This window comes from Thalassophryne amazonica, chromosome 20 (genome assembly GCF_902500255.1).
Source record: "Thalassophryne amazonica chromosome 20, fThaAma1.1, whole genome shotgun sequence".
Taxonomy (NCBI): domain Eukaryota; kingdom Metazoa; phylum Chordata; class Actinopteri; order Batrachoidiformes; family Batrachoididae; genus Thalassophryne; species Thalassophryne amazonica.
This window is the reverse complement of record NC_047122.1, coordinates 48,348,877-48,373,856: the sequence shown is the minus strand read 5'-3', so window position 1 is coordinate 48,373,856 and position 24,980 is coordinate 48,348,877. Positions and strand designations below refer to the sequence as shown.

At 45.3% G+C, this 24,980-nt stretch overlaps 1 long non-coding RNA gene across 1 annotated transcript; it reads right to left on the bottom strand.

Moving 5' to 3' along the window:
* Positions 1–2,526: 2,526 nt before the first annotated feature.
* On the bottom strand, positions 2,527–24,757 carry LOC117502199. Its single transcript, XR_004558224.1, has 2 exons — positions 24,532–24,757; positions 2,527–2,755 (listed from the first exon to the last, which is right to left on the bottom strand). It is a non-coding gene; the product is annotated as an uncharacterized LOC117502199 (long non-coding RNA).
* Between the last annotated feature and the right edge of the window lie 223 nt (positions 24,758–24,980).

Below are 24,980 nucleotides of genomic sequence, written 5' to 3'. Positions count from 1 at the left end.
CATGTCCACTGTGAGAGACATAATCTAAAAAAAAAAAAAAAATCCGGAAATCACAATGTAAGATTTTTTTAAATAATTTATTTGTATGTTACTGTTGCAAATAAGTATTTGAACACCTACCGACCAGCAAGAATTCTGTCTCTCACAGACCTGTTAATTTTTCTTTAAGAAGCCCTCTTATTCTGCTCTCTTTACCTCTATTAATTGCACCTGTTTGAACTTGTTACCTGTATAAAAGACACCTGTTCACACAATCAATCACACTCCAACCTGTCCACCATAGCCAAGACCAAAGAGCTGTCTAAGGACACCAGGGACAAAACTGCAGACCTGCACAAGGCTGGGATGGACTACAGGAGAACAGGCAAGCAGCTTGGTAGAAGACAACAACTGTTATGATTATTTATTAAAAAGTGGAAGAAACACAAGATGACTGTCAATCTCCCTTGGTCTGTGATTCCATGCAAGATCTCACTTTGTGGGGTAAGGATGATTCTGAGAAAGCTCAGAACTACACAGGAGGACCTGGTCAATGACCTGAAAAGAGCTGGGACCACAGTCACAAAGATTACATTAGTAACACATGATGCTGTCATGGTTTAAAATCCTGCAGGGCAGCAAGGTCCCCCTGCTCAAGCCAGCACATGTCCAGGCCCATTTGAACTTCACCAGTGACCATATGGATGATCCAGAGGAGGCATGGGAGAAGGTCATGTGTTCAGATGAGACCAGAGTAGAGCTTTTTGGAATCAACTCCACTTACCATGTTTAGAGGATGAGAACAACCCCAAGAAAACCATCCCAACCGTGTAGCATGGGGGTGGAAACATCATACTCTGGGGGTGCTCTTCTGCAAAGGGGACAGGATGACTGCACCGTATTGAAGGGAGGATGGATGGGGTCATGTATTGTGAGATTTTGGCAAACAACCTCCTTCGCTCAGTAAGAGCACTGAAGATGGGTCATGGCTGGGTCTTCCAGCATGACAATGACCCTAAACACACAGCCAGGGCAACTAAGGAGGGGCTCTGTAAGAAGCATTTCAAGGTCCTGGAGTGGCCTGGCCAGTCTCCAGACCTGAAGAAAATCTTTGGAGGGAGCTGAAACTCTAAACCTGAAAGATTTGGAGAAGATCTGTATGGAGGAATGGACCAAAATCCCTCCTGCAGTGTGTGCAAACCTGGTGAAAAACCACAGGAAATGTTTGACCTTTGTAATTGCAAACAAAAGCTATTGTACCAAATATTAACCCCTTAACGCCCATCGTTGCATATATGCTACAATCTCTGACTCAAATATGCAACTTACCAAATTGACCTGTATGCCTGTTGTCGCAAATGTGCAACATACCATCATTATTATTATAACATTATAACATAAAGTCATTACCAGAATACCCAATATTACTATCTAGTTTTTGTGCAAAAGTGAAATTAATAATCTCAACATTATTTACCATCTACTTAAAGGCAAAAACACACAAAAAACATTTTTTTATATACAGCTATATAAATTCGGGCGTTAAGGGGTTAACATTGATTTTCACAGGTGTTCAAATACTTATTTGCAGCAGTAACATACAAATAAATTATTTAAAAATCATACATTGTGATTTCCAGATTTTTTTTTTTTAGATTGTCTCTCACAGTGGACATGCACCTAAGATGAAAATTTCAGACCCCTCCATAATTTCTAAGTGGGAGAACTTGCAAAATCGCAGGGTGTTCAAATACTTATTTTCCTCACTGTGTATATATATATATATATATATATATATCTATATATATATATATATATATATATAGAGAGAGAGAGAGAGAGAGAGAGAGAGAGATACGTATATATATACACATATATATACACATGGATTGATGCCAATTTCCTATCATCATCATGTTTTTCAACTTGTAACTGACCATAAGCATGTGCAGCATGTTTATTATTGTAATTAAGGGTTGGTTAGATTAATAACAATATAGCAACATGGCCGCCATTAATACTGTTTGTGACATATTCCACTGCACAAAGGAAAATAAGTAATACTATGTGTCACCACAAGAGATCGTGACTCCACCATTGTAAAGCCTATTTTAAAAAAAAAGTTATGTCGCCAGTGCCCCCTGGTGTTTGTGCCCGAGACAACTGCCTATGCTGTCTGTACTACTGTCTGCCCCTGCATGGTTAATACTACTCCTACTATACTATACTGTAGTCATCGCCTTGCATTACAGCACCCTGACATGTGTGAGTGTGTCTGTGTGAATGGGTGAATGTGAGGCATCATTGTAAAGCGCTACATAGATGTAGTCCGTTTAACATTTACTAATGGTTTCTGACGTAGGTGCTCAGAGTGTCAGAGCTCCACCATATGGAAATATGTTGTACCTTTAGCCGGGTCCTTAAATCTAATCCATGAACTCATTCAACTCTTGGCATTTTGTATTTTTTCTCACATGATTCTCAATTAGTTGGGTAATACCTTGATTTCGACAATACATCTAACATGACATTGATGGTGCTGTGTCCTTGCAGAAAGTAGAGAAGCATTGACAGGTCTGTAAGATCCATCTGTTCTGGGGACTCAGTCCATCACCGACTGGCAGCAGACAGACAGGCAGCAGAGACGCAGACAGGCAGCTCCACTGGCTGCAACACAAGACACGAGGGGGTGGACAGACAGGACCCATGTCCTGTGTTGCAGCCCCTGGTCCAGCCATCAGGTCACCTTCAGCTCGTGCCTGCAACAGCCGATCCGCTGCAGAGAAGGAGACATGAGAGAGGAAAATGAGTGAGGGCAGAGACAGAGGTGAAGTCAATTACAATTTGATTGTGTGTGAGACAAAGAGGAAGGAGAGGGAATAGATTGAGAAAATGAGAGTGACAGAGTGTGAGACGGGGAGCAGGGGGGAAATGAACGAGTGTGCTAATGGAATGACGGAAAATACTAATGAGAGTTAGAAAGGCAGCACCAAAGGGGCATGACCCCCACCACAGAGACACAACATTCATCACCCAGCAGCCAATGAAAACAGTCCGTTTCACCTTGCAGAGAGGGTGCTGGCCTTCCCAGCAACATCTCATATGCACAACGCACCACTCTCTCAAACTGCCTGACAAGAACATTAATGATCAAAGAGAAAGGTAGAACAACTAGAGCGCTTACTCCCTGTACTGGAACGGTGCCACCATAGGGAGCGCTCCGCCATTACCGAATGGGCGAGAAGTGCTCCCGAGCAATGCAAACCAGTGCAAACCAGTCACTCGACACTGAAGCAGTTTACCTTAAAATTTTCAGTACTTACGACAAATGCATTTGATTTTTTTTAAATAGATTTTCTTAGTACCTTGAAGTGAGGGACAAAACGTCCTTGAACAGTCAATAACTGTCACTGTGCATATAAGCTTAACAACACTGACTGAGTTAAAGTAATGCTTAAAAGTCAACCTATGCATACAAAATTTGGTAAATCTGTGCATATTTTGAATAGAGAGCATTCAAAATCAATTTATTTTTATCAAGCTCCATGACAAAACTTTCCAAATGAATTGAAAACAAAAACAAATAAAATTTAAAGCTGCAGTGTGTAGGATTTAGTGCCATCTAGTGGTGTAATTGCAGACTGCATCATTCAACGAGTGCGCTCCTGCAGTTTATCTTGTGATAAGCAATACGTCAGAGCTTCCATTTCACACAAATGAGGGTTATCAAACTTATTAGCCTGCACTAGCAACCAGTAGACAGTGTAAAGGAAAGCAGCTGATTTCTCTTAATTTTTTTTGTCTTCATTCTTCCTGTCGTGCTGCATAATGCAAAATGCAGGGTAAGTGTGTTGCTTTTGGGCTACTGTATCAACATGGTAGTGCAACATGGTGGCCTCGATGAGGGGGCCCACTCACATATAAATATGAAGGGCTCATTCTAAGCTCATGAAAACACGTCAGTTCATTCTTGCAGGTAATTAAACACTAATGAAGAGATGCTTATGAATGCTATATTCCATTTCTACTAATAAGATCAACTTTATTTATCCCAAAGGAAATTATTTTGCAAGCGTAACAAAACAGTAAACAGTGATTTTTTTGTTGTTGTTGCTGCCGTTTTTTTTTTTTTTTTTAACAATAAGTACAACTAATTTATGCAAAATGACTGGAAGACATTTGCACAAGATGTTCGACAATATTGCACATAGCTCGGAATAACTGAATGAATGAATAATTCTGTTATGTGTTCATCCTGCAGAAGGGGGAGGAATTATACAGTGATTGCCACAGGCAGGAATTACCTCCTGTGGCATCCTGTGGTGCACCTCGTGGCTGAAGGTGTTCTGTCAGGACGTCAGTGTGGCATGCACGGAGTGGGAGGTGTTGTCCATGATGCTGCCCATTAATCCTACAAACTGCAGCTTGAAGTATGTATACTACATTTGTTACCTTATGATGTCTTATGATGCTCAGCAAGAGTTGACTCTTTCTACCTACACTCACTTTTGGTACCAGGTGCTTCCTTTTTCCCCTTTGCCAATTGTAGTACCTTAAACTCATAGTGACACCACATGAAACTGCATGAGGTCATCTTCATTGTGACACACAAAATAAGAAGAAAGCTGCACACATTAATCAGTGAAAATTTAGCTTTTGCATTATACACTCAACAAAAATATAAACGCAACACTTTTGGTTTTGCTCCCATTTTGTATGAGATGAACTCAAAGATCTAAAACTTTTTCCACATATACAATATCACCATTTCCCTCAAATATTGTTCACAAACCAGTGCAGTGCAACACATCTCCTTCGTATAGAGTTGATCAGGTTGTCAATTGTGGCATGTGGAATGTTGGTCCACTCCTCTTCAATGGCTGTGCGAAGTTGCTGGATATTGGCAGGAACTGGTACACGCTGTCGTATACGCCGGTCCAGAGCATCCCAAACATGCTCAATGGGTGACATGTCAGGTGAGTATGCCGGCCATGCAAGAACTGGGACATTTTCAGCTTCCAAGAATTGTGTACAGATCCTTGCAACATGGGGCCGTGCATTATCCTGCTGCAACATGAGGTGATGTTCTTGGATGTATGGCACAACAATGGGCCTCAGGATCTCGTCACGGTATCTCTGTGCATTCAAAATGCCATCAATAAAATGCACCTGTGTTCTTCGTCCATAACAGACGCCTGCCCATACCATAACCCCACCACCACCATGGGCCACTCGATCCACAACATTGACATCAGAAAACCGCTCACCCACACGACGCCACACACGCTGTCTGCCATCTGCCCTGGACAGTGTGAACCGGGATTCATCTGTGAAGAGAACACCTCTCCAACGTGCCAAACGCCAGCGAATGTGAGCATTTGCCCACTCAAGTCGGTTACGACGACGAACTGGAGTCAGGTCGAGACCCCGATGAGGACGACGAGCATGCAGATGAGCTTCCCTGAGACGGTGTTGGGAAAGTGTAGGAACACGGACCCACAACAGGGGGCGCAAATGAACGGACAATGGAGTAAGTCAAATAACAACACTTTACTGTTGCGAACGTGCACAACAAAAACAACAAATTACAACAATGGACAAAGTTCAATTCACAAAGGTGTCGTGTGGGCAGGCTCGAAGATAGGAGACGCCTCTCCAAAGTAGAACCGGAACCACACGGTTTCCTCCGCCACAGGACCCCGGGAATACTGGAGCCGCCAAGTTCCGAACTCCCAGGTGGCCACTGCCTCCGCGTGTCGGACCTGGTACTGCTGGCGAGGAACAAGAACACAATTAAACGTGGGCGCGTTTGCACCCAGCAACCTGCACGGCAGGGAAGCTACCTCCACCTCTCGTTGGAGAAAAAAGTCTGCAATCACTCACAAAAATCACAAAGGTTACTGTCAAGCAGTCAGCTGAGATTATTACCTTCCAGGTAGAACGATATCTCGTCGATGAGGTGGAGATGCCGTCCTGCTGATATACCCCAGTGATAATTGCCGTCAGCTGTCTCAGGTGATGGGTGACAGCTGTTACCGAGGCAGCTCCTGTGGGGCGGCGGCCCTCTGGTGCCTGGAGCCCGCACTCCAGGCAGGGCGCCCTCTGGTGGTGGTGGGCCAGCAGTACCTCCTCTTCAGCGGCCCACACAACAGACGGTTTCTGACAGTTTGTGCAGAAATTCTTTGGTTATGCAAACCGATTGTTTCAGCAGCTGTCCAAGTGGCTGGTCTCAGACGATCTTGGAGGTGAACATGCTGGATGTGGAGGTCCTGAGCTGGTGTGGTTACACGTGGTCTGCGGTTGTGAGGCTGGTTGGATGTACTGCCAAATTCTCTGAAACGCCTTTGGAGACGGCTTATGGTAGAGAAATGAACATTCAATACACGAGCAACAGCTCTGGTTGACATTCCTGCTGTCAGCATGCCAATTGCACGCTCCCTCAAATCTTGCGACATCTGTGGCATTGTGCTGTGTGATAAAACTGCACCTTTCAGAGTGGCCTTTTATTGTGGGCAGTCTAAGGCACACCTGTGCACTAATCATGGTGTCTAATCAGCATCTTGATATGGCACACCTGTGAGGTGGGATGGATTATCTCAGCAAAGGAGAAGTGCTCACTATCACAGATTTAGACTGGTTTGTGAACAGTATTTGAGGGAAATGGTGATATTGTGTATGTGGAAAAAGTTTTAGATCTTTGAGTTCATCTCATACAAAATGGGAGCAAAACCAAAAGTGTTGCGTTTATATTTCTGTTGAGTGTAGTACAGGACATACAGCATCACATTCTTAATGATATTTTAAACACAGTATGTCTGTTCAGGATGGCTTTTGTCTTCAGTCTCGCATAATGATGATGCAGTGATCAGGACTATTCTTCTGTACCAACCTTGTAATCTGTGGTGTTTTCATGTCACTTTTTGGTATCACCCTCATATTGCTTGAAACTGCAATGGAAGTGATGCCAAAAACAGGATCAGGTACCAGGTGTGGCCAAAGGAAAACCAAAAAATGTAGGTAGAGTCAAGCAGAGAAGACACCATTTAGCGGAAAAAACACCATTTGTGTTCCAACTTACGTATCTCTAGTGTTTAGCAGTAATTTTACTTTAAAAACAAAACAAAACCAAAAAAAAAGTTCAAATACTCATTTGTGGAAACATGTTTTTCACACCAGCTATTCTGATAAATATGTAACCAAACTAGCTGATAAGGTTTCAACACTGTAGAACGTTGGGCCATTCAGCGATGGCAGTGCCGCCTCCTTGGTGGCATATAGTCAAGGGATGAGTCAGCGCTGTAGTTGGTCTGTCTTTCTCTATGTGATGACTACAGTGTGACAGAAAACTCTCTCTCAGATAAAAGCCCTGTGGCAGACGTGTGCTTGGAAATAAACATGATCACTGTTATAATGTGTTTTGCAAAATGTTGGTGCAATTTGGCCGTAAAATTTGAAATCAGTGCCAGCAAACTGGGTTTTATGCTGCCTGTTGGCATCATCAGGGAAGAAATTTATCATCAGAGAGAGGGAGAGAGGGAGAGGGAAAGAGGCCGTGCAAATCGATTACCAAACCACCGCCAAGCTGCTCCCGACGCTCTTCAGTTTTCCTCTCTTCCCTTTGAGGCAGGAGTTAAAAGGTCATAGCTGAGTGAATGCTTCGCTACATTTGTCTAACAAAGGTGTAAAAATTTCACAGCTTCCCAGACAAATCCACCTTTATGAAAGGAAACTCGACAGACAAAACAACAAAACAATTTTTTTTAAATAGCCTTCACTCCTACTTTCTGAAATAGACATCAAACTCGACCTCCCAGTCTTTTCATATACGCTTGCATCAGCCTCAACCTTTTAAGATCTATGTCAAAATTAAGTGCAAATCTTTCTCTCTCCTCATTTTTTCTATGGAAATGAGTCTGACCTAGATGTGGGACTACAGGGATATGAACTTGGAGGACAGATGAAAGAAAGTGAAGGACAAAGTAGACAGAAACAAGGTAACAGAAAGCTGTGGGCAAAATCCAATTTGTTTGACCTACTCTAAATCCCACCTAGAATGTAGATAGGATTTAGAGTAAATTCTAGGTCACAGCATAGTCTTTGGAAGTTTGAAATTTAACCATTCCAGATCAAGTGCGCAGAGAGAAAAAAGGCTGCAGAGCTTGTAACTCTTGGAAGTGATCATGCAAAGTATTGGGCATTGCTGATCAGCTACAGCAGCTATTCCCAACCAGTGAACACCGCAGCCCATCCATCCCACGCAAGGAGCACACGCAAATGTTGGAACGATGTTCAAACTCAGCCCAAAACTACACCCCACACCCCCACCCCACTTCCACACTTTGGGAATCACTGCCAAAGTGCTTCACGAAGAGCAGCTCGAACAAAAAGTGACTCAAAACTGTCCCTCAAGAGTCCACTCAAATTCTACATTTCATCATTTGCAAGAATTGCTTCTCATCACCACGACAATGGGTTTTGACAAAATTTAAATGAGTTTGCTGCAGAACCTGAGTGCAATTAACAGAAAATTGAAGTACTGATGTTGTGTAATAAGCCAGACTTATTCTCCCGTATAGGACAATAGTCATGCAGAGTGTAACGGATGCATGCTTTGCATAAGCGGAGCAAAACCTTATCGCTTGGACGGATCTGACCCTATTCAAAGCCTCCACACAATAGACACCTCAACAATGGTGCATTGTGAGTGCTGTGATGATGACGTGGCTCCACTAATCAGAGTGGTACAGAGGCGTGCTGCTATCTGCGGGGCGATCACACCAAAAGAGGCTCATTGGTGAATTTGAGCAGGATAGTTTGATGATCCCTGGTGTTATACAACCCCTGGCAAAAATTATGGAATCACCAGCCTCGGAGGATGTTCATTCAGTTGTTTAATTTTGTAGAAAAAAAGCAGATCACAGACATGACACAAAACTAAAGTCAGAAATCAAGAAAAAAAGATTGTGGCAGTCAGTAACGGTTACTTTTTTAGACCAAGCAGATGAAAAAAATATGGAATCACTCAATTCTGAGGAAAAAATTATGGAATCACCCTGTAAATTTTCATCCCCCAAATTAACACCTGCATCAAATCAGATCTGCTCATTGACATTGACCCTATGCCATGACATTGACCCTATGTGTCGCATAATCCAAATCCATAAATTTACATAATGCCAGTGCCCCATAAATCAAATCAAATCAATTTTATTTATATAGCGCCAAATTACAACAAACAGTTGCCCCAAGGCGCTTTATATTGTAAGGCAAAGCCATACAATAATTACGGAAAAACCCCAACGGTCAAAACGACCCCCTGTGAGCAAGCACTTGGCGACAGTGGGAAGGAAAAACTCCCTTTTAACAGGAAGAAACCTCCAGCAGAACCAGGCTCAGTGAGGGGCAGTCTTCTGCTGGGACTGGTTGGGGCTGAGGGAGAGAGCCAGGAAAAAGACATGCTGTGGAAGAGAGCAGAGATCAATCACTAATGATTAAATGCAGAGTGGTGCATACAGAGCAAAAAGAGAAAGAAACACTCAGTGCATCATGGGAACCCCCCAGCAGTCTAAGTCTATAGCAGCATAACTAAGGGATGGTTCAGGGTCACCTGATCCAGTCCTAACTATAACCTTTAGCAAAAAGGAAAGTTTTAAGCCTAATCTTAAAAGTAGAGAGGGTGTCTGTCTCCCTGATCCGAATTGGGAGCTGGTTCCAGAGGAGAGGAGCCTGAAAGCTGAAGGCTCTGCCTCCCATTCTACTCTTACAAACCCTAGGAACTACAAGTAAGCCTGCAGTGTGAGAGCGAAGCGCTCTATTGGGGTGATATGGTACTATGAGGTCCCTAAGATAAGATGGGACCTGATTATTCAAAACCTTATAAGTAAGAAGAATAATTTTAAATTCTATTCTGGAATTAACAGGAAGCCAATGAAGAGAAGCCAATATGGGTGAGATATGCTCTCTCCTTCTAGTCCTTGTCAGTACTCTAGCTGCAGCATTTTGAATTAACTGAAGGCTTTTCAGGGAACTTTTAGGATATATATATATATATCCTGATCAAAAATAACTCCAAGATTTCTCACAGTATTACTAGAGGTCAGGGTAATGCCATCCAGAGTAAGGATCTGCTTAGACACCATGTTTCTAACATTTGTGGGGCCAAGTACAATAACTTCAGTTTTATCTGAGTTTAAAAGCAGGAAATTAGAGGTCATCCATGTCTTTATGTCTATAAGACATTCCTGCATTTAGCTAATTGGAGTGTCTCCTCTGGCTTCATGGATAGATAAAGCTGAGTATCATCTGCGTAACAATGAAAATTTAAGCAATACCGTCTAATAATACTGCCTAAGGGAAGCATGTATAAAGTGAACAAAATTGGTCCTAGCACAGAACCTTGTGGAACTCCATAATTAACCTTAGTCTGTGAAGAAGATTCCCCATTTACATGAACAAATTGTAATCTATTAGATAAATATGATTCAAACCACCGCAGCGCAGTGCCTTTAATACCTATGGCATGCTCTAATCTCTGTAATAAAATTTTATGGTCAACAGTATCAAAAGCAGCACTGAGGTCTAACAGAACAAGCACAGAGATGAGTCCACTGTCTGAGGCCATAAGAAGATCATTTGTAACCTTCACTAATGCTGTTTCTGTACTATGATGAATTCTAAACCCTGACTGAAACTCTTCAAATAGACCATTCCTCTGCAGATGATCAGTTAGCTGTTTTACAACTACCCTTTCAAGAATTTTTGAGAGAAAAGGAAGGTTGGAGATTGGCCTATAATTAGCTAAGATAGCTGGGTCAAGTGATGGCTTTTTAAGTAATGGTTTAATTACTGCCACCTTAAAAGCCTGTGGCACATAGCAACTAATAAAGACAGATTGATCATATTTAAGATCGAAGCATTAATTAATGGTAGGACTTCTTTGAGCAGCCTGGTAGGAATGGGGTCTAATAGACATGTTGATGGTTTGGAGGAAGTAACTAATGAAAATAACTCAGACAGAACAATCGGAGAGAAAGAGTCTAACCAAATACCGGCATCACTGAAAGTAGCCAAAGAGAACGATATGTCTTTGGGATGGTTATGAGTAATTTTTTCTCTAATAGTTAAAATTTATATATATATATATAAATTTATAACACTGTTATAGTCAGGTCCAGAAGTATGTGGACAGTGACAGTTTTTGCAATTTCACCTCTGTACATCTCAACAATGGAGAAATCAAAAGAAACCATCAGGATGTTCTTGTAGTGTAGTTTGTCAGCTTTAATTCAAGGAGCTGAACAAAAACTAACACATTAACCTTCGGGGAATTGCAGCCATTTAATACACAGTCCCTTCATTTTTAGAGGCCATAAGTAATTGGACAAACAAAAAACACATTTGAATATGAGGCTTAAATCATCACTTTTACAACTCGACTTGTGTAGAAAAGTCAGCGGATAGACACATGAACATGTCTAAGTTAATCCTTCATTTACCTCAGTCATTAGGAGACAATATGGTACTGTATGGTAAACCTGGAGTAGGAAGTTGTCAAAAACTAAGTGGTTGTTCAAGAAGGAGACTAGTGAGGGAAGCCACCAAGAAACCATGACAGTTCTGGAGGAGTTGTAGGCTTCTGTGTGTGTGATTGGAGAAACTGTGTGCTGGAGCCTATCCCAGCACTCACAGGGAGTGGGGCAGGGTAGACTCTGGACAGGACGCCAAGTCGCCGGACCACATCTGGGTTGCTGCGGACTTTGCCCCAGCGCCCTCTTGTGGCCATTTTTGGCCGTTGAAAACATTGCAGAACTCAATACAAATATATGTAATTTGGTCACTTTTCAAAAAGGTCAGACTCATCAATAAAGTCAATTTAATGTACAATGGTTCATTTCAGGTCAACTTGGTGTGAGAGCTGGTGTGAGGCAGTGAGAGCTGTCAGCTGGCTGTTAGAAGAAAGTTAGAGACAAAACCAAACCAACTGATTCCAACAGACAATCAATATAGCCCGAGTGTGTTTTCATTGGGCGACCAGTCGTGGAAGTACAAATTCCCGTCTTCGGATTCGCCACTTCAGCAGAACTGACATGTACTTGTGCCATCGCATACACAAACAAACACATTCACACCTGCACGCACAGCTACGAACAAGTCAAAGTTTCCAGTCCACCTAACCTGCATGTCTTTGGATGTGGGAGGAAGCCGGAGCACCCGGAGGAAACCCACGCGAACACTGGGACAACATGTAAACTCCACACAGAAAGGCCACAGGTGGGAATTGATCCCATGACTGCCTTGCTGTGAGACAACAGTGCTAACCACTAGACTGCTGCCCCACTGTAAAAAAAAAAATATAGATATATTTTCCAGAGTACAAGTCACACCTGTTAAAAAAAAAGTCATATAAAACCCTTATAAAAGTCCCACTGTTGTGTGGGCCGCTGAAGAGGAGGTACTGCTGGCCCACTACCACCAGAGGGCGCCCTGCTTGGAGTGCAGGCTCCAAGCACGAGAGGGCGCCAGATCCAGAGGAAGTGACAGCTGTCACTCATCACACCAGCTGTCACCCATCTACGCCACTACTTAAGCCGGACCGCAACTCCACCTCCCCGCCGAGAAATCGACTACCGTGAGGTAATTCTCTGCTGACTGACACATTGTGTTATTTGCAGCCCTATTCCTGTGGACGGAGCCTTATCTGGGACTTCGGAGATTAACGACGACGACTGCGCCTTACTCTCTGGACAGATAAGTGGTTACACAGGCGTTGCACGAGTGTGTGATTCGGAGGTGGAGGTTCCCCCTCCTAACGGTGTACAGACCGAGAACCACTGAGTGTAAAGCTTTACACTCATTCATCTTGTTTCTGCTTTTTGCCAGCAGTACCAGGGTCGACAGTCGAAGACAGAGGTCACCTGGGGATTCGGGACTTGGCGGCTCCGGTGTTCTTCAGGCCGTTGGTGGTGGAAGCCGTGTGGGACGCGGCCTCTCTCTCATCGGGGTCTCCTATCTTCGAGCCTGCCCACACGTCACCTGGTGTTAATTGACTTTGCAGATTTTGTGTATTTAGTTGTGTATTGTCACAACATTAAATTGTTACCTTTTGGCTTACTCATTGTCCGTTCCTTTGCGCCCCCTGTTGTGGGTCCGTGCTACGACACCTTCCCAACAGGATTTCTCGGCCAATCGTCATGGATTCCGAGGGGCGTCAGCTCGAGCGTGAACGGCCAATGGAAGAGCCAGGAGTGCAGGCGTCAGCAGGAGGCGTGTTGAGTGAGCTGCAGCAGATCTTAACCGCCTTCACGGCTCGGTTGGATTTAGTGACCGAGCAGAATGTCCTCCTTAATCGGAGAGTGGAGGCTCTCGCCGCCAGGGTGGAAGCGCGCGATCAGGGCGCTGCTGCAGCTCCTCCTCTGGCTGATCCTGGGCCTGTATCAGACGTTCCACTGGTCGTTCAACGAACCCCCCCACCGTCCCCTGAAGCATACATAAGCCCTCCGGAACCGTACGGGGGCTGTGTGGAGACGTGCGCAGACTTCCTCATGCAGTGTTCGCTCGTTTTTTCACAGCGCCCTGTCATGTACGCATCAGATGCTAGCCGGGTAGCTTATGTTATTAATCTGCTTCGAGGAGAGGCACGCGCATGGGCTACGGCGCTTTGGGAGCAGAACACACGGCTCCTAACGTCTTATACTGGGTTTGTACGGGAGTTCAAACAAGTGTTTGATCATCCCAACAGAGGCGAGACCGCTTCGAACGTGTTGCTGTCGATGAGACAGGGGCACCGTAGCGCAGCCGAGTATGCAGTCGACTTCCGCATCGCGGCAGTGAGGTCCGGCTGGAATAACGTTGCGCTCCGCGCCGCCTTTGTAAATGGACTGTCCCCGGTCCTCAAGGAGCACCTACTGGCTAAGGAGGAACCGCAGGATTTTGACGGGCTTGTCGATTTGGTTATACGCTTAGACAACCGTTTAAACGAGCATCGTCGGGAGCAGGCCGGGGGGCGTGACCGGGCACGTGCCGTCCCTCCCCCTTCCAGTTCCGACAAGGTGACGTCGTCCCCACGCTTCACTGCCAGGGAGCCCCGTGTGGCTACAGCTCCCCCTGCTGAGGAGGCTATGGACACGAGCAGGGCTAAAGTACAATCGAACCTCAGACCAAGTAGGCTGGCTCGCGGGGAGTGTTTTGTCTGGGGCTCTTGTGAGCACATGCAGAAGGACTGCCCTGAACGGTCAAACTACAACGCCCGTCCTTAGAAACTGGGCTAAGGGTGGGCCATAACACACACGCGGAAAGACCCCGCAGATCAGCACGAATCCCAGTAACAATCCTTTGTGGGGATTTAACCCTTCATGCCCCAGCACTGGTAGACACGGGGTCAGAAGGGAATCTGCTGGACAGCAGATGGGCAAAGGAAGTAGGGCTCCCCCTGGTGGCCCTGCCAGCACCGTTGCAGGTGCGAGCACTGGATGGCACCCTGCTTCCATTAATCACACATCAGACACAACCAGTGACTTTGGTGGTGTCTGGGAATCACAGGGAGGAGATAGTGTTCCATGTAACACCATCTACCTCCCGAGTGATTCTGGGTTTTCCATGGATGGTGAAGCACAATCCCCGGATAGATTGGCCGTCCGGGGTTGTGACGCAGTGGAGCGAAACCTGCCACCGGGAGTGTTTAGGATCCTCGGTTCCCCCCGGCACTACAGCTAATGAGGAGGTCAAAGTCCCCCCCAATCTATCGGCGGTGCCAGAGGAGTACCACGATCTTGCTGACGTTTTCAGCAAAGATCTGGCGCTCACTCTTCCTCCGCACCGACCGTATGATTGTGCCATCGATTTGGTCCCGGGCGCTGAGTACCCGTCCAGTAGGTTGTACAACCTCTCACGTCCGGAACGCGAATCAATGGAGACCTACATCCGGGACTCCTTAGCTGCGGGGCTGATCCGGAACTCCACCTCCCCGATGGGTGCTGGTTTCTTTTTTGTGGGTAAAAAAGACGGCGGACTCCGTCCATGCATTGATTACAGAGGGCTGAACGAGATCACGGTTCGCAACCGATACCCGTTACCTCTGTTGGATTCAGTGTTCACGCCCCTGCATGGAGCCCAAATCTTTACGAAATTGGATCTTAGAAATGCGTACCACCTGGTTCGGATCCGGAAGGGAGACAAATGGAAGACGGCATTCAACACCCCGTTAGGTCATTTTGAGTACCTGGTCATGCCGTTCGGCCTCACTAATGCCCCCGCGACGTTCCAAGCTTTGGTAAACGACATCTTGCGGGACTTCCTGCATCGGTTCGTCTTCGTATATCTGGACGATATACTCATCTTTTCCCCGGACCCTGAGACCCATGTCCAACATGTACGTCAGGTCCTACAGCGGTTATTGGAGAACCGGCTGTTTGTGAAGGGCGAGAAGTGTGAGTTCCACCGCACTTCTTTGTCCTTCCTGGGGTTCATCATCTCCTCCAACTCCGTCGCCCCTGATCCGGCTAAGGTTACGGCGGTGAGAGACTGGCCCCAACCAACAAGCCGCAGGACACTACAGCAGTTCCTCGGCTTTGCAAATTTTTACAGGAGGTTCATAAAAGGTTACAGTCAGGTAGTTAGCCCCCTGACTGCCCTGACCTCCACCAAGGTCCCCTTCGCCTGGTCGGATCGGTGCGAAGCCGCGTTCCAGGAGTTGAAACGCCGGTTCTCGACTGCACCAGTTCTGGTGCAGCCTGATCCTGATCGCCAGTACATAGTAGAAGTGGACGCCTCTGACTCAGGGATAGGAGCCGTGCTGTCCCAGAGCGTGGAGGCTGATAAGGTTCTCCATCCTTGTGCCTTTTATTCCCGCAGGTTGACCCCAGCTGAACAGAACTATGACGTCGGCAATCGGGAACTTCTTGCGGTGAAGGAGGCTCTTGAAGAATGGAGACACCTGCTGGAGGGGGCGTCGTTGCCCTTTGCGGTTTTCACGGACCATCGGAACCTGGAGTACATCCGGACCGGCAAGCGGCTGAACCCCAGGCAAGCCCGCTGGTCTCTGTTCTTCGGGCGCTTTGACTTCCGGATCACGTATCGCCCCGGGACCAGGAACCAAAAATCAGATGCATTGTCCCGGGTGCATGAAGAAGAAGCCAAAGCAGGGCTGTCGAACCCCACCGAGACCATCATCCCCGAGTCCACTGTCGTGGCCACCCTAACCTGGGACGTGGAAAAGACCGTCCGGGAGGCCCTGACCAGGAGCCCGGACCCGGGGACTGGCCCCAAGAACAGACTGTACGTCCCACCAGAGGCTAGAGCTGCCGTATTGGACTTCTGTCACGGGTCCAAGCTCTCCTGTCATCCCGGAGTGCGTAGGACCGTGGCAGTAGTCCAGCAGCGCTTCTGGTGGGCGTCCCTGGAAACCGACGTCCGGGACTACATCCAGGCCTGTACCATCTGCGCCAGGGGCAAGGCAGACCATCGGAGGACGACGGGCCTCCTCCAACCCCTGCCAGTGCCTCATCGCCCCTGGTCTCACATCGGCCTGGATTTCATCACGGGCCTCCCGCCGTCCCAGGGCAACACCATCGTTCTCACGATAGTGGACCGGTTCTCCAAGGCGGCCCACTTCGTGACCCTCCCGAAGCTCCCGACGGCCCAGGAGACGGCAGACCTCCTGGTCCACCACGTCATGCGGCTGCATGGGATACCATCGGACATTGTATCAGATCGTGGTCCCCAGTTCTCTTCACAGGTGTGGAAGAGTTTCTGCAAGGAGCTGGGGGCCACCGTGAGTCTCTCGTCCGGGTACCACCCCCAGACCAACGGCCAGGCAGAGCGGGCCAACCAGGAGTTGGAGCAGGCCCTGCGGTGTGTCACCTCCGCACATCCGGCGGCCTGGAGTCACCATCTGGCCTGGATCGAGTATGCCCAAAACAGCCAAGTTTCGTCTGCTACTGGCCTCTCCCCTTTTGAGGTGTGTTTGGGGTACCAGCCCCCATTGTTCCCGCTGGTGGAGGGAGAGGTCGGTGTGCCCTCGGTCCAGGCCCACCTCAGGAGATGCCGCCGGGTGTGGCGGACCGCCCGCTCTGCCCTGTTGAAGGCCCGGACGAGGGCCAAGTCCCATGCGGACCGCCGACGTTCCCCGGCCCCCACGTACCAGCCCGGGCAGGAGGTGTGGCTGTCAACAAAGGACATCCCCCTCTGTGTGGACTCACCCAAATTAAAGGACAGATACATCGGACCATTCCCCATCCTCAAGATCATCAACCCGGCCGCAGTGAAGCTCCGACTCCCGGCTTCACTGCGGATCCACCCTGTCTTCCACGTGTCCCGTATCAAGCCTCACCACACCTCGCCCCTCTGTACACCTGGACCCGCGCCGCCTCCTGCCCGGCTCATCGACGGGGAGCCTGCTTGGACAGTACGCAGGCTCCTGGACGTCCGTCGTAAGGGCCGAGGGTTCCAATATCTGGTGGACTGGGAGGGGTATGGACCTGAAGAACGCTCCTGGGTGAAGAGGAGCTTCATCCTGGACCCGGCCCTCCTGGCCGAGTTCTACAGAAGACACCCGGACAAGCCAGGTCGGTCGCCAGGAGGCGCCCGTTGAGGGGGGGGGTCCTGTTGTGTGGGCCGCTGAAGAGGAGGTACTGCTGGCCCACTACCACCAGAGGGCGCCCTGCTTGGAGTGCGGGCTCCAAGCACGAGAGGGCGCCAGATCCAGAGGAAGTGACAGCTGTCACTCATCACACCAGCTGTCACCCATCTACGCCACTACTTAAGCCGGACCGCAACTCCACCTCCCCGCCGAGAAATCGACTACCGTGAGGTAATTCTCTGCTGACTGACACATTGTGTTATTTGCAGCCCTATTCCTGTGGACGGAGCCTTATCTGGGACTTCGGAGATTAACGACGACGACTGCGCCTTACTCTCTGGACAGATAAGTGGTTACACAGGCGTTGCACGAGTGTGTGATTCGGAGGTGGAGGTTCCCCCTCCTAACGGTGTACAGACCGAGAACCACTGAGTGTAAAGCTTTACACTCATTCATCTTGTTTCTGCTTTTTGCCAGCAGTACCAGGTTCGACAGTCGAAGACAGAGGTCACCTGGGGATTCGGGACTTGGCGGCTCCGGTGTTCTTCAGGCCGTTGGTGGTGGAAGCCGTGTGGGACGCGGCCTCTCTCTCATAGGGGTCTCCTATCTTCGAGCCTGCCCACACGTCACCTGGTGTTAATTGACTTTGCAGATTTTGTGTATTTAGTTGTGTATTGTCACAACATTAAATTGTTACCTTTTGGCTTACTCATTGTCCGTTCCTTTGCGCCCCCTGTTGTGGGTCCGTGCTACGACACCTTCCCAACACCCACCGAGGATATGTCGCACCTTTTTTCTGAATTATCACCTCTTTAATTTGTGATTTTTTTTTATGCATTTTTTGTGGTGTGCTTTTTATTATTCTCATTCTTTTATGATTAGAGCTTATTTTGTTCAGTGCTTTGATTGCTGGGAAAATGCTACATATATAGTCATTAAAATTATTACTATTATTATTATTATTATTATTATTATTAATGAATGTGTGATTTTTCGGTATATAAGTCACACTGGAACATAAGTTACAGTACCTCTCAAACTTGTTCCTCATATTTCTAATTGAGAAAATGAGAAAAATATGTTATTTGGGCACATTCTGATCATGTGGAACTGATGTTAATATTTAAGTCATATAAATCCAACAGACTTATTGTTTATCCTTGTATCCTTATACGCATGTCATGAGCAAAAGACAATTTATGACAGTGACAACTGATGAAATTAAACTTTTTCTCTGTGCGCACCTTATCAAAATATGTGCAAACAAGTGTATTAACATTTATATGTGAAAGCTACGCAAGACTATTTTGTCAGCACTTTAGGAATCTGTGGGGATATTGGATTCTAAAAAGCACAGAAAAGGAGTTACTTTTCCTTTCCTTGTTATTGTCCACCCTCCCAAACTGGGCCTGTTTCCTTCTGAAAGGGCCTCTGTTCTATCCGGTTCTGGATGCTGGGATCATCCTGATCCAAGTGAACCCTCTGTGCAGCACTACCGTCTTTGTTCTCATCTGACTTATTATGCATGGTGCAATAAACCATTCTGTAACAGCAGCTCTTCTTCCTGAGCACATGTATGTTGGGTGTATTTCAGGTTTAAATCTCTCCTGAGATATTCCACACACTGTGAATGCACAAAGAAGGATTTCTCAAAACTGTTTCAAAATGCTTGAAAATTTAAATGAACCGCTTGCTTCAGAAAACAGTTTACTCTTTTGAAATGCTTGATAAAGTAAAAGCAAATGTTTCACTGTATCAGTACACCTGAAACAGTAATTTAAAAAAAAACTATACATTCAGAAAATGATTCAGTGTTGTGAAATGTTCAGAACACTAAATGAACCAATTGCCGAAAAAACTGATTCAGTGTCTTAAAACATGATAATGAAGCAAATGTCTCATAAATTGATTGTGTCAAAGCCAAATGAGGCACTTGCTTTACAAATAATTTTTAAAAATGCTTCAATAACTATATGAACCATCTGGTTCAGAAAATTATTTAGTGTCACAAACCACTCAAAACACTAAATAAACCAGTTTCTTCTTCTTCTTCTTCTTCTTCTTCTTCTTCTTCTCAAAACACTAAATGAACAATTCATTAAGAAAATCATTCATTGTTTGAATGTGCTTGAAAAGTGAATTTAAACAAATGCTTCAAAAATTATTCAAGGTTTTTAAATGATGAAAAATGATTCAGCTTTTCAAAACACTACACAAATCAACAATTAAAAAAAAGTCTTGGTGTTTTAAAAAGCAACACACATTAAATAAAATTTCATAAGAAAATGCTCTAACACTAAATTATTCAACATGCTGAAAATGCTATATGAACCAGATGTATCAGAAAATTATTTGGTATTTAGAAGTACTCAAAACACTACACTCAAAAAAAATGAACATCTTTTTATGGGAAAAAGTGATGTAACAATTTGCATTGATTTTTTTTTTAGTTATTTCAACTTAACTAAAGAGGGCAGCACAGTGGATTAGTGGTTAGCACTGCTGCCTCACAGTGAGAAGGTCGTGGGTTCAGTTCCTGTGGCCTTTCTGTGTGGAGTTTGCATGTTCTCCCCGTGTTTGCGTGGGTTTCCTCCCACATCCAAAGATATGTGGGTTAGGTGGACTGGAATCTTTAAAATTGTCCGTAGGTGTGTGTGTGGGTCTGTGTTTGTTTGTCTATTTGTGGCCCTGTGACAGACTGGGTGTACCCCTCCTCGCGCTCTATGACTGCTGGGATAGGCTCCAGCCCCCCGTGACCCTTAATTGGACTAAGCGGTAGAAGATGAATGAATGAACTTAACTAAAGGTATTTTAACTTAACTAGAGAAGTCTTGTGGCATTAACTCAGTTGAAAGTTGAAATAACTGAGTTGAAAAGACTTTTAAACATCTATGCAAATTGTTACATCAATTTTTCTCATTGAGACAGCAGTTCCTTTTTAGAGCGTAAACAAGATTTTTTTTTTTTTAAGAAAATGCAACAGTGATGATGTTGAGTGGCCACTGAGAATCCCCCCAGCAAACACCCTGGCTCCGCCCCTGGTCAATGTATGTACGTGTGACAGCAGTACACAAACTGATCATTCTTTAAATTAGGCATCATGCAGACATTTATGACGTGTACTAGAGGTGGGCAATACCGGGAATTTTGGTATTGATCTGATACCAAGTAAATACAGGCCCAGTATCACCGATATCGATACTGATATCGATACTTTTAAATACTTAAGCTTCATAGATCCAAAGGATCCAAAAGACCTAGGATAGAATTTCACCAAACATTGTACGTGACAACAAAATACTTTATTATCACAATCAACATTTTTTGTTTAAAAAAAAATCACTCAACCTAACTTAAAACAAAATCTCCTGAGGTCGAGGGCTGACAAACCACAATACAAGGGTGTGCTGCTCCGTGTTGTGTGACACAGCGCAGCGCTGCTCTTACAGACAGAGAGTAGACTTTGATGAATCTGCGTGCGCAGCAGTCAGTGCGTACAGGAGAGAAAACAAGCTTGAGTATCGATCTTTTTACACGAGGATCGTTCAGTATCAATACCAGCGTTGGTATCGATATTATCGATATTAGGATCGATCCGCCCACCAATAACATGTACTGGTGAGAAAAAAACATCATTTTATAGGGCATAAAGCCACGCCATGTCAAATTCAGTGACATAACAGGGTCAGATAACTGGATCACCTCCTTTTGAGTGCTTACATTTTCCATCCTAATTCAAAAATTGTGTCTCCAACAGTTTTTATTTTTCTCCCCTTTCTTCGGAAAATGTACAAGAGGAAATGAAGTCTGTTAGCCTTTACACATGCCATTCCTATACCCAATGAATGATTAATTTCTCATCAAACATAAACTTGCTGCAAATGTGGAATAAAAGGAGTAAGTTTGTGAAGCAACATTTCAAAGCCATCTATTTGATGACTGCAACCGAAGTAGCATTCCAGAGACATTGTCCTTGAAGTGTTCTGCCTGTAATTACCACAAAACAACCTATAGACAACTTCCAACCTGCAAACACGCACTTTTGAGGAAGTGATGCTTGTGACCTTGCTTTTCTCTGTGTACTCTTGTGTGAGACTTTTCATCAACAGAGAGTGACTCAGTGACTCAGAGAGCACTACGAGTGCTCTCTGAATGATGCATTTAAAAGATAAATGTTTCCTGGTTTGAGACGTGGAGGTCTGGGAAATGTAGGCATGACATATTTGCACAAATTCACATGCATAGTTGTGCTGATAAGCAGAGAGTAAAACCGAATTGCTCATTCAGAAAAAGGCTGTTTGCCATGTTTGGAATTAAAATGCTGCCACACAAAGGTTTTAAGAAAAAAGAAAAAAACAAAGCTGTTAATCAGGATTTAAATCTTGCTCCCTGGGTGACCCTCTTGTCATTTATTATTAATTCCAAAGGATCATTACACACATTACAGTATATAGATGGTTTAGCTCAGCAGTGTTCTGATTGGAAATGCATGAGGTCAGAGTTTTACTGAAAGATGACCTCAGCTGCGTGAACGCATATCTGATCGTAAAGGCCTCTCAGGTTGCTCCCCTGCATCAGTCATCAAAAAGATCTCCGCCACCTGTCTTTAATCACACATGTTGTGCATGCACTTATGCACGCACGCGCACACACCAGTGCAGTGCTTTGTGCAGTTTCTCCCCAGCTTCCTCAGCACTATTGGAGCTGGTGTTGCATTTCAGAAGTAATAGCTGCTGTTGCTGCTGCTGCTGGTGCAATTTGGCTGACAGGACAGTTTGGGATATCTCACCTCCTCTGTGAGCTCTGCCATATAGGTGAACGAAGAGTCCTGCTGGCACCAGACCTGTGCCCGCACAGCATGATCCAGACAGGTGTGGTCCTTTGGGGATCACAGTCCTGCACAACCGCTGGTTTAAAACATATTTTACAGGTCGCAAGAACAATTTCTAATGGTGCAAACAGTCCACAACTGCTGTCTGATGTCTTTGGGCTTGAAATGTAAGATGACTTAAGGCCTGTTTTTCCTTCTGCGCTGGTCAACGTTGCCATGTCCTTGACCAATGTTTGGAGGCTGTAGCGTAGCTGCTTGCCCTTTACAGTTTTACATGGTCACTTGGGGCAGTAATGCATATTTGTACCAGAAAACATAGCAGATGAAGTAGAAACTGTTTTCACCACTTTTTTAGTCCAGCACATCCTCCCAGATAACATATAACACAAACAAAAATCAAATGTGACATGCTGTTGTGGGTCGGCTCTAATTAACCACCTTGTATGTCTGATGCGTGGAAACCAATGATGTCGGGGCCGACCGCTGTTGAGAATTGATGGGCATGCACATCACTGTACGCCTACAACAACAAAAATAGTCTCTGAGTTGTTTGATTACCCATAATTCTTTTCTCTGGACAGAGTCTTTATTGAGGGGCTGCATCCTTTGAAGGCTGTGGTCTTCAAAGATCTGGCCTTCCAAGACTGCAGAAGGTAAACCATATTATAATATTTTTCAGTTTTTTATTTATACTTAGAAACATTACTTATGTATAATTGTACATACGGGACCTGTATGCATGTCCTTTTTTGTATGTCCAGTACAACTCGTCACTCTGGGGGTGGAGGAGTAACAGGAAGATAGACGACGGGAAGGAGAGGAGCGGCAGTACCCAGTAAACCAGTAGCGAGCAGTATTTATGGTATTTATATTTATGTATTTATATTTATATTTGCAAATTGTTTTTTTACTTTTACTTTTGATACTCTGAGTGCTTCTTATCCTGTGTGCTGCTATACAATGCTGCTGGAGCCCTGAGGGAGTCTTCCCAAGGGATTAATAAAATTCTATCTAATCTAAGCTTTTTTTAAAATTTCCAAACCATTTTGACTTTAAAAATAATAAATAAATACATTTGCTACAATGATTCTTGGGATTGTTTGGCCCGCGGACACACCTGCTGCATCCTTTGTTTTCAGGTGAAAGATGGCTGCATTTGTTGTCCGCAATTCAAGGAGCCTTTGAAATGCATGCGATCGATGAGTGCAGCCTTTGAAGGCTGCAGTCACTGCATTGAGACATGACATCAGTCATGCAGAAGTAAACCTTCGTTTGATTTGTGAGACACGCACTGAAGCGATTTGCACTCTGCGTGACACACCCACACGGTCTGGACGTGATGGGGGCGTGGCCAACAGCATAATTCAATTTGACACAAGCCAGATTTTAAGGATGCATCACCATCAATGCAGTATGTTGATTGCAAACTTTAAGAACCATTTTAAAGACATCTGGCAACCTATATTTACCTACAACATCTATAATATTCATAGATCTTTAATATCTTTAAGGCGCTCATCTCTACAAATTCTTTATTGTTTTGGTGCATTAATTGCGCCGTTTTTGAACATGTATAACAATAATCAATGAAAAGCAAAGCACACATCCCACCTTTGTAGTTCCAGTCTTGATTCTTCCCAGCAGCACGTTTCGCAGATCAATTTAGAAAGTGAAAATCCGTTTTATCCGCGCGCGCTCCGGTTACGCGCAGCTGCACCGCACACCGGCTGCCGTTTCAATCTCTCTTTGACAGCGCCTGATAAAGTGAAGATTTACTGGGGGACAAAGTGAGAAGCAATCAATCCCTTACACTCTAAGCGCTCCATCACTTTCTGTACTACGATCCATCCTGGTGATTTAATATCTCTCCTGTGCGCGGCAGTGGCTCACAACGCACCAACAGCATAACCTCTACCGACTGTATCACAAAGACAATCTGACATTATATCACGGATGAAGAAGAGGGCACAGTCATGCTGACATCTTCACGGGAATATTTCGGTTCAAATTCAGTATGGCTGTGCGTGATTTTATCATCATTGCATGAAGTCGGAGCGGAGTTAAAACACAATCTGAGGCTCCACGCTGAAATAGCGTGGTCCGTCTTGCACTAAAACCGAAGGATTTGACATGAATGAACACTCACCTTCCGTTAGTTGGTGTGAACATTCCAGGAAAGATGCGCGTAAAAGGCTCCAGTCCGACGATCGTTCCTGCGGCGCGCGGAACAGGAACTCTGCGTGACTGCACTCGTGTGAAACAACCAATTTGGAACTTATTTCTCGAGATCTCACGTCTGTATCCCACACTGCGTGCGTCTATGTTTTTTTTTTTGTTTGTTTGTTTGTTTTAGTATGCGCACTCTGGAAGGTGCGCAGCTTGTCTCCTTCCCCTCCTCCTCTGGTGCTGCTCCCAAATATCCAGTTTCCGCGTCTCCCGGTGTAAATCGCTGTTACAGTGATGTCATATTTTCATCACAAGTTTTCAGAGATGGAGTCTTCACCCAGTGTCTACAGTGAACCAGTTTATCCGTAGGATACAACATCTGAAAACTCTTATTCTGTTTCATAATCACGGTTGGGTAGGATTACTTTG